The following is an 8,473-nucleotide window of genomic DNA, read 5'->3' on the forward strand; positions in this document are numbered from 1 at the left end:
GTCTACTGGACACCATTAGCTCCTGAGGGATTGGTACACAGGATCTCACCCTCGCCGTCCGTCCCAGAGCCGCGCCGCCGTCCCCCTCGCAGAGCCGGAAGATAGAAGCCAGGTGAATATGAGAAGAAAAGAAGACTTCAGAGGTGGCAGAAGACTTCATGATCTTCACTAAGGTAATGCACAGCACTGCAGCTGTGCGCCACTGCTCCCATACACCTCACATACTCCGGTCACTGTAAGGGTGTAGGCAAAAAAAAACCATATATACAGCTGGGCACTGTATATATGTACGAGCCCCCGCCAATTTTACAGTTTAAGCGGGACAGAAGCCCGCCGCCAGTGGGGCGGGGCTTCTCCCTCAGCACTCACCAGCGCCATTTTTTCTCCACAGCACCGCTAAGAGGAAGCTCCCCGGACTCTCCCTTGCTTATACCACGGTAGACAAGAGGGTTGAAAAGAGATGGGGGGGGGGGGGGCACATACAGCAGCGCTACTGGGCAAACATTAAGTTACTGTGTTATTCCTGGGTTATATAGCGCTGGGGTGTGTGCTGGCATACTCTCTCTCTCTGTCTCTCCAAAGGGCCTTTTGGGGGAACTGTCTTCAGAAAAAGGTTGACGTAGGGCTTTGTATATGGGCCCTCATTCCGAGTTGATCGGTCGCAAGGCGAATTTAGCAGAGTTACACACGCTAAGCCTACGCCTACTGGGAGTGAATCTTAGCTTCTTAAAATTGCGACCGATGTATGCGCAATATTGCGATTACTAACTACTTAGCAGTTTCAGAGTAGCACCAGACTTACTCTGCCTGTGCGATCAGTTCAGTGCTTGTCGTTCCTGGTTGACGTCACAAACACACCCAGCGTTCGCCCAGGCACTCCCACCGTTTCTCCGGCCACTCCTGCGTTTTTTCCGGAAACGGTAGCATTTTCAGCCACACGCCCCTGAAACGCCGTGTTTCCGCCCAGTAACACCCATTTCCTGTCAATCACATTACGATCGCCGGAGCGAAGAAAAAGCCGTGAGTAAAAATACTTTCTTCATAGTAAAGTTACTTGGCGCAGTCGCGAACATTGCGCATGCGTACTAAGCGGATTTTCACTGCGATGCAATGAAAAATACCGAGCGAACAACTCGGAATGAGGGCCATAGCCCTTAGTTCCATGATGTTGATGTGAAGACAAGTCTCTTGACTTGACCAAAGACCTTGGAAATTTCTTCCCTGGGTGACTGCACTCCAACCTCGGAGGCTTGCGTCTGTGGTCACCAGGATCCAGCCCTGAATGCCGAATCTGCTTCCCTCGAGAAGGTGAGCACTCTGCAGCCACCACAGGAGTGATACCCTGGCCCTGGGGGACAGGGTGATCAACCGATGCATCTGTAAATGTGACCCGGATCACTTGTCCAGTAGGTCCCATTGGATAGTCCTCGCATGGAACCTGCCGAATGGAATGGCCTCGTATGATTCCACCATCTTTCCCAGGACTCGAGTGCAGTGATGCACTGACACCTGTTTTGGTTTCAATAGATTCCTGACAAGAGTCATGAGTTTCTGGGCCTTTTCTATCGGGAGATAAACCCTCTTCTGGTCCGTGTCCAGAATCATGCCCAAGAAAGACAGACGAGTCGTAGGAACCAACTGCGACTTCGGGATATTGAGAATCCAGCCGTGTTGCTGTAACACTTTCAGTGAAAGTGATACGCTGTTCAGCAACTGCTCTCTTGATCTCGCTTTTATGAGAAGATCGTCCAAGTACGGGATAATTGTGACACCTTGCTTGCGCAGGAGCACCATCATTTCCGCCATTACCTTGGTGAAAATTCTCAGGGACCGTGGAGAGACCAAACGGCAATGTCTGAAATTGGTAATGACAGTCCTGTAACGCAAATCTGAGGTACGCCTGATGAGGTGGATAAATGGGGACATGAAGGTATGCATCCTTTATGTCCAGGGACACCATAAAATCCCCCCTTCCATGCTTGCGATGACCACTCTTAGCGATTCCGTCTTGAATTTGAACCTTTTCAAGTATAGGTTCAGGGATTTCAAATTTAATATGGGTCTGACCGAACCGTCCGGTTTCGGGACTACAAACATGGTCGAGTAATATCCCTTTCCTTGTTGGAGGAGGGAAACCTTGACCACCACCTGTTGAAGATACAATTTTTGTATTGCATATAACACTATCTCCCTTTCCTGGGGAGAAGTTGGTAGAGCCAATTTGAAAAATCGGCGAGGAGGCACTTCTTCGAATTCCAGCTTGTGACCCTGAGAAACAATTTCTATTGCCCAGGGATCCACCTGGGAGTAAACCCAGATGTGGCTGAAACTCCGAAGAACGTGCCCCCACTGGGCCGGACTCCGCCAGTGGAGCCCTAGCGTCATGCGGTAGATTTTGTAAAGGCTGGGGAGGACTTCTGTTCCTGGGAACTAGCTATGTTGTGCAGCTTTTTTCCTCTGCCCCTACCTCTGGCAAGAAAGGACGCACCTCGCACTTTCTTGTTTCTTTGTGACCGAAAGGACTGCATTTGATAAGGTAAAAAATTTGATTTTCCAGCTGTAGCTGTGGAGACTAGGTCCGAGAGACCTTCCCCAAACAATTCCTCACCCCTGTAAGGTAAAACCTCCATATGCCTTTTTGAGTCGGCATCACCTGTCCATTACCGTGTCCATAGGACTCTTCTGGCAGAAATCGACATAGCGTTTATTCTAGAACCCAGTAGACTAATGTCTCTTTGAGCATCTCTCATATATATGACAGCATCTCTTATATGCCCCAGGGTCAATAAAATAGTATCCTTATCTAGGGTATCCATCCCCTCAGATAAGGTATCCGTCCGTGTCACTACACACCCAGGCCGACGCAATTGCCGGTCTGAGTAAGGTACCTGAATGTGTATAAATGGACTTCAGGGTAATCTCCTGTTTGCGGTCAGCAGACTCTTTGAGGGTAGCCGTATCCTGGGACGGGAGGGCTACCTTCTGGGATAAGCATGTTAATGCTTTGTCCACCCTAGGGGAGGATTCCCATCGTAACCTATCCGTTGATGGGAAAGGATACGCCATAAGAATCCTTTTGGAAATCTGCAGTCTTTTATCTGGAGATTCCCAAGCTTTTTCACATAACTCGTTCAGCTCGTGTGAGGAGGGAAAGGTTATCTCAGACTTCTTTCCCTTGTACATATGTACCCTCTTGTCAGGGTCAGGGGGTTCCTCTGTGATGTGCAAAACATCTTTTATTGCCATAATCATATATCGAATGGATTTTGCCAATTTTGGCTGTAACTTTGCATCATCGTAATCGACACTGGAGTTAGAATCCGTGTTGGTATCTGTGTCAACAATCTGGGATAGTGGGTGCTTATGAGACCATGACAGTTCCTGCGACATAGGATCAGGCATGGGTTGAGACCCTGACTGTCCCAAAGCTTCAGCCTTGTCTAATCTTTTGTGCAATGAGTTTACACTAGCATTTAAAACATTCCACATATCCATCCAGTCAGGTGTCGGCGCTGTCGGCGGAGACACCACATTCATTTGCTTCCGCTCCTCTCTAATATAGCCTTCTTCCTCAGACATGTCGACACATGCGTACCGACACACCACACACACAGGGAATGCTTTTTCTGAAGACAGTTCCCCCACAAGGTCCTTTGGAGAGACAGAGAGAGAGTATGCCAGCACACACCCCAGCGCTATATAACCCAGGAATAACACAGTAACTTAATGTTTGCCCAGTAGCACTGCTGTATGTAATTTGCGCTGAATTATGTGCCCCCACTCTCTTTACAATCCTCTTGTCTACCGTGGTATAAGCAGGGGAGAGTCCGTGAGCTTCCTCTCAGCGGTGCTGTGGAGAAAAAATGGCGCTAGTGAGTGCTGAGGAAGAAGCCCCGCCCCCTCGGCGGCGGGCTTCTGTCCCGCTTAAACTGTAAAATTGGCAGGGGCTCATACATATATACAGTGCCAAAAAGAGGTTTATATTCTGCCCAGGGCGCCCCCCCCTGCGCCCTGCACCCTTACAGTGACCAGAGTATGTGAGGTGTATGGGACCAATGGCGCACAGCTGCTCAGTTGTGGAAGAGCAGAAAGACCGGATTGGACTACCTTCTATAGTAAAGGATATCTTTCTATTTATTGACCCTCCCCTTATATGTGTCTGTCTTTCAATAAAGCTTCGGGCTTGTGATTCCCTCACTCTCTTACACTCCACACCCATAGCCTTATTAACTGTTGTATTATTGTATAGTTTAAATGTATAGTGCAGTTCATGATTTATAGTGTAGGCTGGCCTGTGCTGTAATTCTTGAACTGTACTATACCGTCAGCATTTGTATTGTGTTTTGGCTGTGCTGCAACACGGTACTTATGTGTGTAATGTTTATGTATGTTTTTTTTGCTTATTTATGTCAATAAAGACTGCTTTTTCAATCCAATATCTGAAAACAATCAATGTTTATCTTTGATGGCAATAGAAGTGGTATGATATTTGCTGCTTTTGAAAGCCAATATCTGATACAGTATGTCCCCTATCTGGGAACCATATATTAAATGGCTTTTCAGAAAAGGGAGATGGGAGAAGAGCTTTCAGTACTTGTAGGACCAATGCACATTTCCTATTCTAGCCTCCAAAAACAGATTCAGTTGCATTTTCCAGCGTGTTTTGGATGCGCCTTTGCAAATGTCTTACATCGACAAACTTATTTAGTACTATTTTGCAAATAGGGTTACATTGTCGCAACATTGTGTTCCATAATTGCTTGATTTTTTAAATGCAACAATTGATAAAGACACCTGAATGCTTATAGCAAGGGAAGCCAGGTGAGAAATCTGCTTTCTTTCAAATTGGGCGCTCACTTTGAGCTGAATGAGGACTGCTGGCACGGCACTCAGGCGACAGGAGGAATCTTGGTCATGCTCTGGTTTCTCTTCAGAACGAACAAATCTTTCGCCTTTTACTAAAGATTTCCGTGGAGAGGAGCAAAACTGAGTTTTATCTCAATTTTTGCATGCCCCATATTATTGGGGTTTCTTTTATCAGTTTAAAGACAGAACGAGTGTGCTTTCTTGGTAGCTTTAATGTAAGTTTATTTGCATAACAATGACAGTAAATGCCTGTTTCTTTTCAAACAGAACTTTCTTGACCATACTAATTGCTTGAAAGATCTGGGAGCACATGGAAAAAGAGTACAAACCATGCTTATAGCAAGGGGAAGCCTGGTGAGAAATCTGCTTTCTTTCTTTCAAATTGGGCGCTCACTTTAAGCTGAATGAGGACTGCTGGCTTGGCACTCAGGTGACAGGTGGAATCTTGGTCATGCTCTGGTTTCTCTTCAGAACGAACAAATATTTCGCCTTTTACTAAAGATTTCCGTGGAGAGGAGCAAAACTGAGTTTTATCTCAATTTTTGCATGCCCCATCTTATTGGGGTTTCTTTTATCGGTTTAAAGATAGAACGGGTGTGCTTTAATGTAAGCTCATTTGCATAGAAATGACAGTAAATGTTTGTTTCTTTTCAAACAGAACTTTCTTGACCATGTTACTTGCTTGAAAGATCTGGGAGTACGTGGAAAAGAGTACAAACCATGCTTATAGCAAGGGGAAGCCTGGTGAGAAATCTGCTTTCTTTCTTTCAAATTGGGTGCTCACTTTGAGCTGAATGAGGACTGCTGGCACGGCACTCAGGCGACAGGAGGAATCTTGGTTATGCTCTGGTTTCTCTTCAGAACGAATAAATCTTTCGCCTTTTACTAAAGATTTCCGTGGAGAGGAGCAAAACTGAGTTTTATCTCAATTTTTGCATGCCCCATCTTATTGGGGTTTCGTTTATCGGTTTAAAGATGGAATCACAAGCCCGAAGCTTTATTAAAAGACAGACACATATAAGGGGAGGGTCAATTAATAGAAATATATCCTTTACTATAGAATGTAGTCCAATCCGGTCTTTCTTCTCTTCCACAACTGAAAAACGGATAGTGTTCCCAAGCCTTCCATCCTGGAATATTTTCGGTCTTTCGCCAATGAAGAAAACAATCCATCCAGCAGACCCTTCAACCATGATACAAGATCACAACCAAAAGGCCAAGAAGCGACTACACTTGATCTTGACCAAAACGGCTAAAACTTAGCTGTAGGCTGAAATGGGGTGGAGGAAAGTGCAGTGCACCAAAACGTAAGCTGACACAATCACGGAGAATGCGCCAACATATATGCTCTTCTATCAATATTTTGCAAACCTGCTCTTGTCCCCTCCAGCTGCTCCATGTAGATTTGACATCTGGCAAGGTGCATAACCCACTGACAAGCAGGCACATGTCAGGAATCGACTCACCACTGTCACATCTCTCCGTCGGTGCGGACTCCGTCCGGGATCCCTACGTTCTGCTGTCACCCGTCTCGCTGTCGCCAGATGTCATCCTGGGCCTGGGAGCGCTCCTGTTGTCAGCGGGCATGTGAGCACGCCGCGTTCCCGCCGGGCCGCGGCATGGGAGCCGCCATGACAGTCCTTCCCAGTCTGAGTGCGGCGGCCAATCCGGAGCTTGGCTACTCCAGCCAATGCCTGCACATGAAGGGGTATATCAGGAGCTGCAGGATGAGCCTGTGGTTGTCCTGAACTTTGTGTCAGTCCTGCGACCCATGTATCTGGATCTGGTACCTGTTCCTCCGTGTTCCTGGTTCCCTACCCGCAGGACTAATGTCTCTGGTGACTTCCGCCAACCACCCACGCCCAGGGAGCGGGACTTCCGCCAACCGCTTCTGTATAGTGGATGTCCCTGGCGGCTTCCGCCAACCACTGGACTTCCACCTAACCGCCGCTCGTGTAACATCCTGTGATGCAGGCTCTATCTCGGCCCCGTCACTTCCGGTGATGCGGATCTTGTAAGCATCCATTACTCTGCATACTATTAATTGTGGACACTGCTGCAGCTGCATACACTACTGCCAACCATTCATTCCCTTTTTGCCATCCAATAGACCAGGAAGTGATAACCGGTCTTAATAACCCTATTGCATCTCCTTGGCATATATATATACAAAATATATTATAATATATCCAGATTAAAAATCCAATTTTCAGAGATGATAGAACCTACAAATAAACATAGATTAAAACATTATAAGGATAAAACAATAAATAAATAAATAATGATTTTGAACTTCCTGGGTGTGGGTGGTTGGCGGAAGTCACCAGATACATTAGTCCTGCGGGGATGGTTAGCGGAGGTCCCGCTGCCGAGTCACCAGCGGAGATCCCGGCCAGCATCGGAACATGTTTCGATTAGTACATGGGCTGAGTGTTGGGGGCTCCTTTCTAAAGCCCAATGCCTGCAGGGATTTAAGGACATTGATAGCTGGTTAAATACGGAACCACGCCCCCGGAAGTGATGTATCGGTAATCGTCGCCCGAGATTGGAGGATTGCATCTCCATGGCAACTTACTTGTGATACAACAGCTGATTACAATAGAGAATTAGGATTCTAATTGGTGAACTTTTGAATAAATATATGGATCAGAATACTGTCCCTTACTTCACCTTGAGAAAGACCCGCAGCATCGTGGGTGGAAACGCGTTGGTAATTAAGGGACAGCCCGGACTCCGAAGCTGCTGCTGCTGAAAGATCTGGAGAGCTGAATTGATTGCCAAGATTGGTTCCAGTGGTCTTTTCCGGAGAGACGCTTGGTGACTATATTACAAACTGCTTTTCTTGAGATCTGACAAAAATCAGTTCTCATTTTTTGCTGGTAATTATTCTGGCCTCCCATTCTCAGCAGAATCTTTGTGGAGAATACTTTTATGTGAATTATGTTTATGTAAACGTGTGTTAGTGTTTTTTCATTAAATTGTGATTGTACTACACATGTGATTTTTTCTTTACATATCTCCCTGCATTTGTGAGGAATTGAGAAGTGAAAGAGGATTGCAACTGTGTCCTGGATTTCTTCTACTTATTAAGGAATGTACCACTCCTTTTATAATATTTTTGTTGCTGTATTGAGCGCCTGAGGGAATACTTTCTCCACCACTTGTTTCCTTCCTGATATGTTCTTCTCTCGTTTTAACTTTAAGCTTCATTTCCGCCCAGGTTCTCAGAATATCAAGGCAGACGCTATCACTGACCTGATTTGGGAGTGTTGTGGACTCGGGGCTTCTTCCGATGACTGGGAAGAGGAACAGCTACTGGGTTGCAGTAGAGATGGCCGGATGTAGGTCTTCCTCATGCAGGATTAAGATGGCAGACAGGAAGCACGGAAGAATTCTTGAAGGTTTCCTGAAAGACAAGACTTGTAGAGATACTGAATGCTGAGGTACAGAGGTACTGAAGTGCTGGAGACACAGGTATTGAGGCACGGCGGTGCCGGAGGCACAGAAATGCTGAGTGCTGAGGCACTGTGGTGTTGGAGACACTGTGGTGTTGGAGGCACTGTGGTGTTGGAGGCACTGAGGTGCTGATGGTACAGGTACTGAGACA

At 46.5% G+C, this 8,473-nt stretch overlaps 3 non-coding genes across 3 annotated transcripts; all 3 read left to right on the forward strand.

Annotated features, from left to right (window-relative positions):
* The first annotated feature begins 4,914 nt into the window (after window positions 1–4,914).
* Window positions 4,915–5,030, forward strand: LOC134989703 (U5 spliceosomal RNA). The gene has a single exon (XR_010194800.1). It is a non-coding gene; the product is annotated as a U5 spliceosomal RNA (small nuclear RNA).
* A 287-nt stretch (window positions 5,031–5,317) lies between these two features.
* LOC134989705 (U5 spliceosomal RNA) lies at window positions 5,318–5,433 on the forward strand. Its single transcript, XR_010194802.1, has one exon. It is a non-coding gene; the product is annotated as a U5 spliceosomal RNA (small nuclear RNA).
* A 274-nt stretch (window positions 5,434–5,707) lies between these two features.
* On the forward strand, window positions 5,708–5,823 carry LOC134989704 (U5 spliceosomal RNA). Its single transcript, XR_010194801.1, has one exon. It is a non-coding gene; the product is annotated as a U5 spliceosomal RNA (small nuclear RNA).
* The last annotated feature ends 2,650 nt before the right edge of the window (window positions 5,824–8,473 follow it).

Source organism: Pseudophryne corroboree, unplaced genomic scaffold (assembly GCF_028390025.1).
Source record: "Pseudophryne corroboree isolate aPseCor3 unplaced genomic scaffold, aPseCor3.hap2 scaffold_1121, whole genome shotgun sequence".
Taxonomy (NCBI): Eukaryota; Metazoa; Chordata; class Amphibia; order Anura; family Myobatrachidae; genus Pseudophryne; species Pseudophryne corroboree.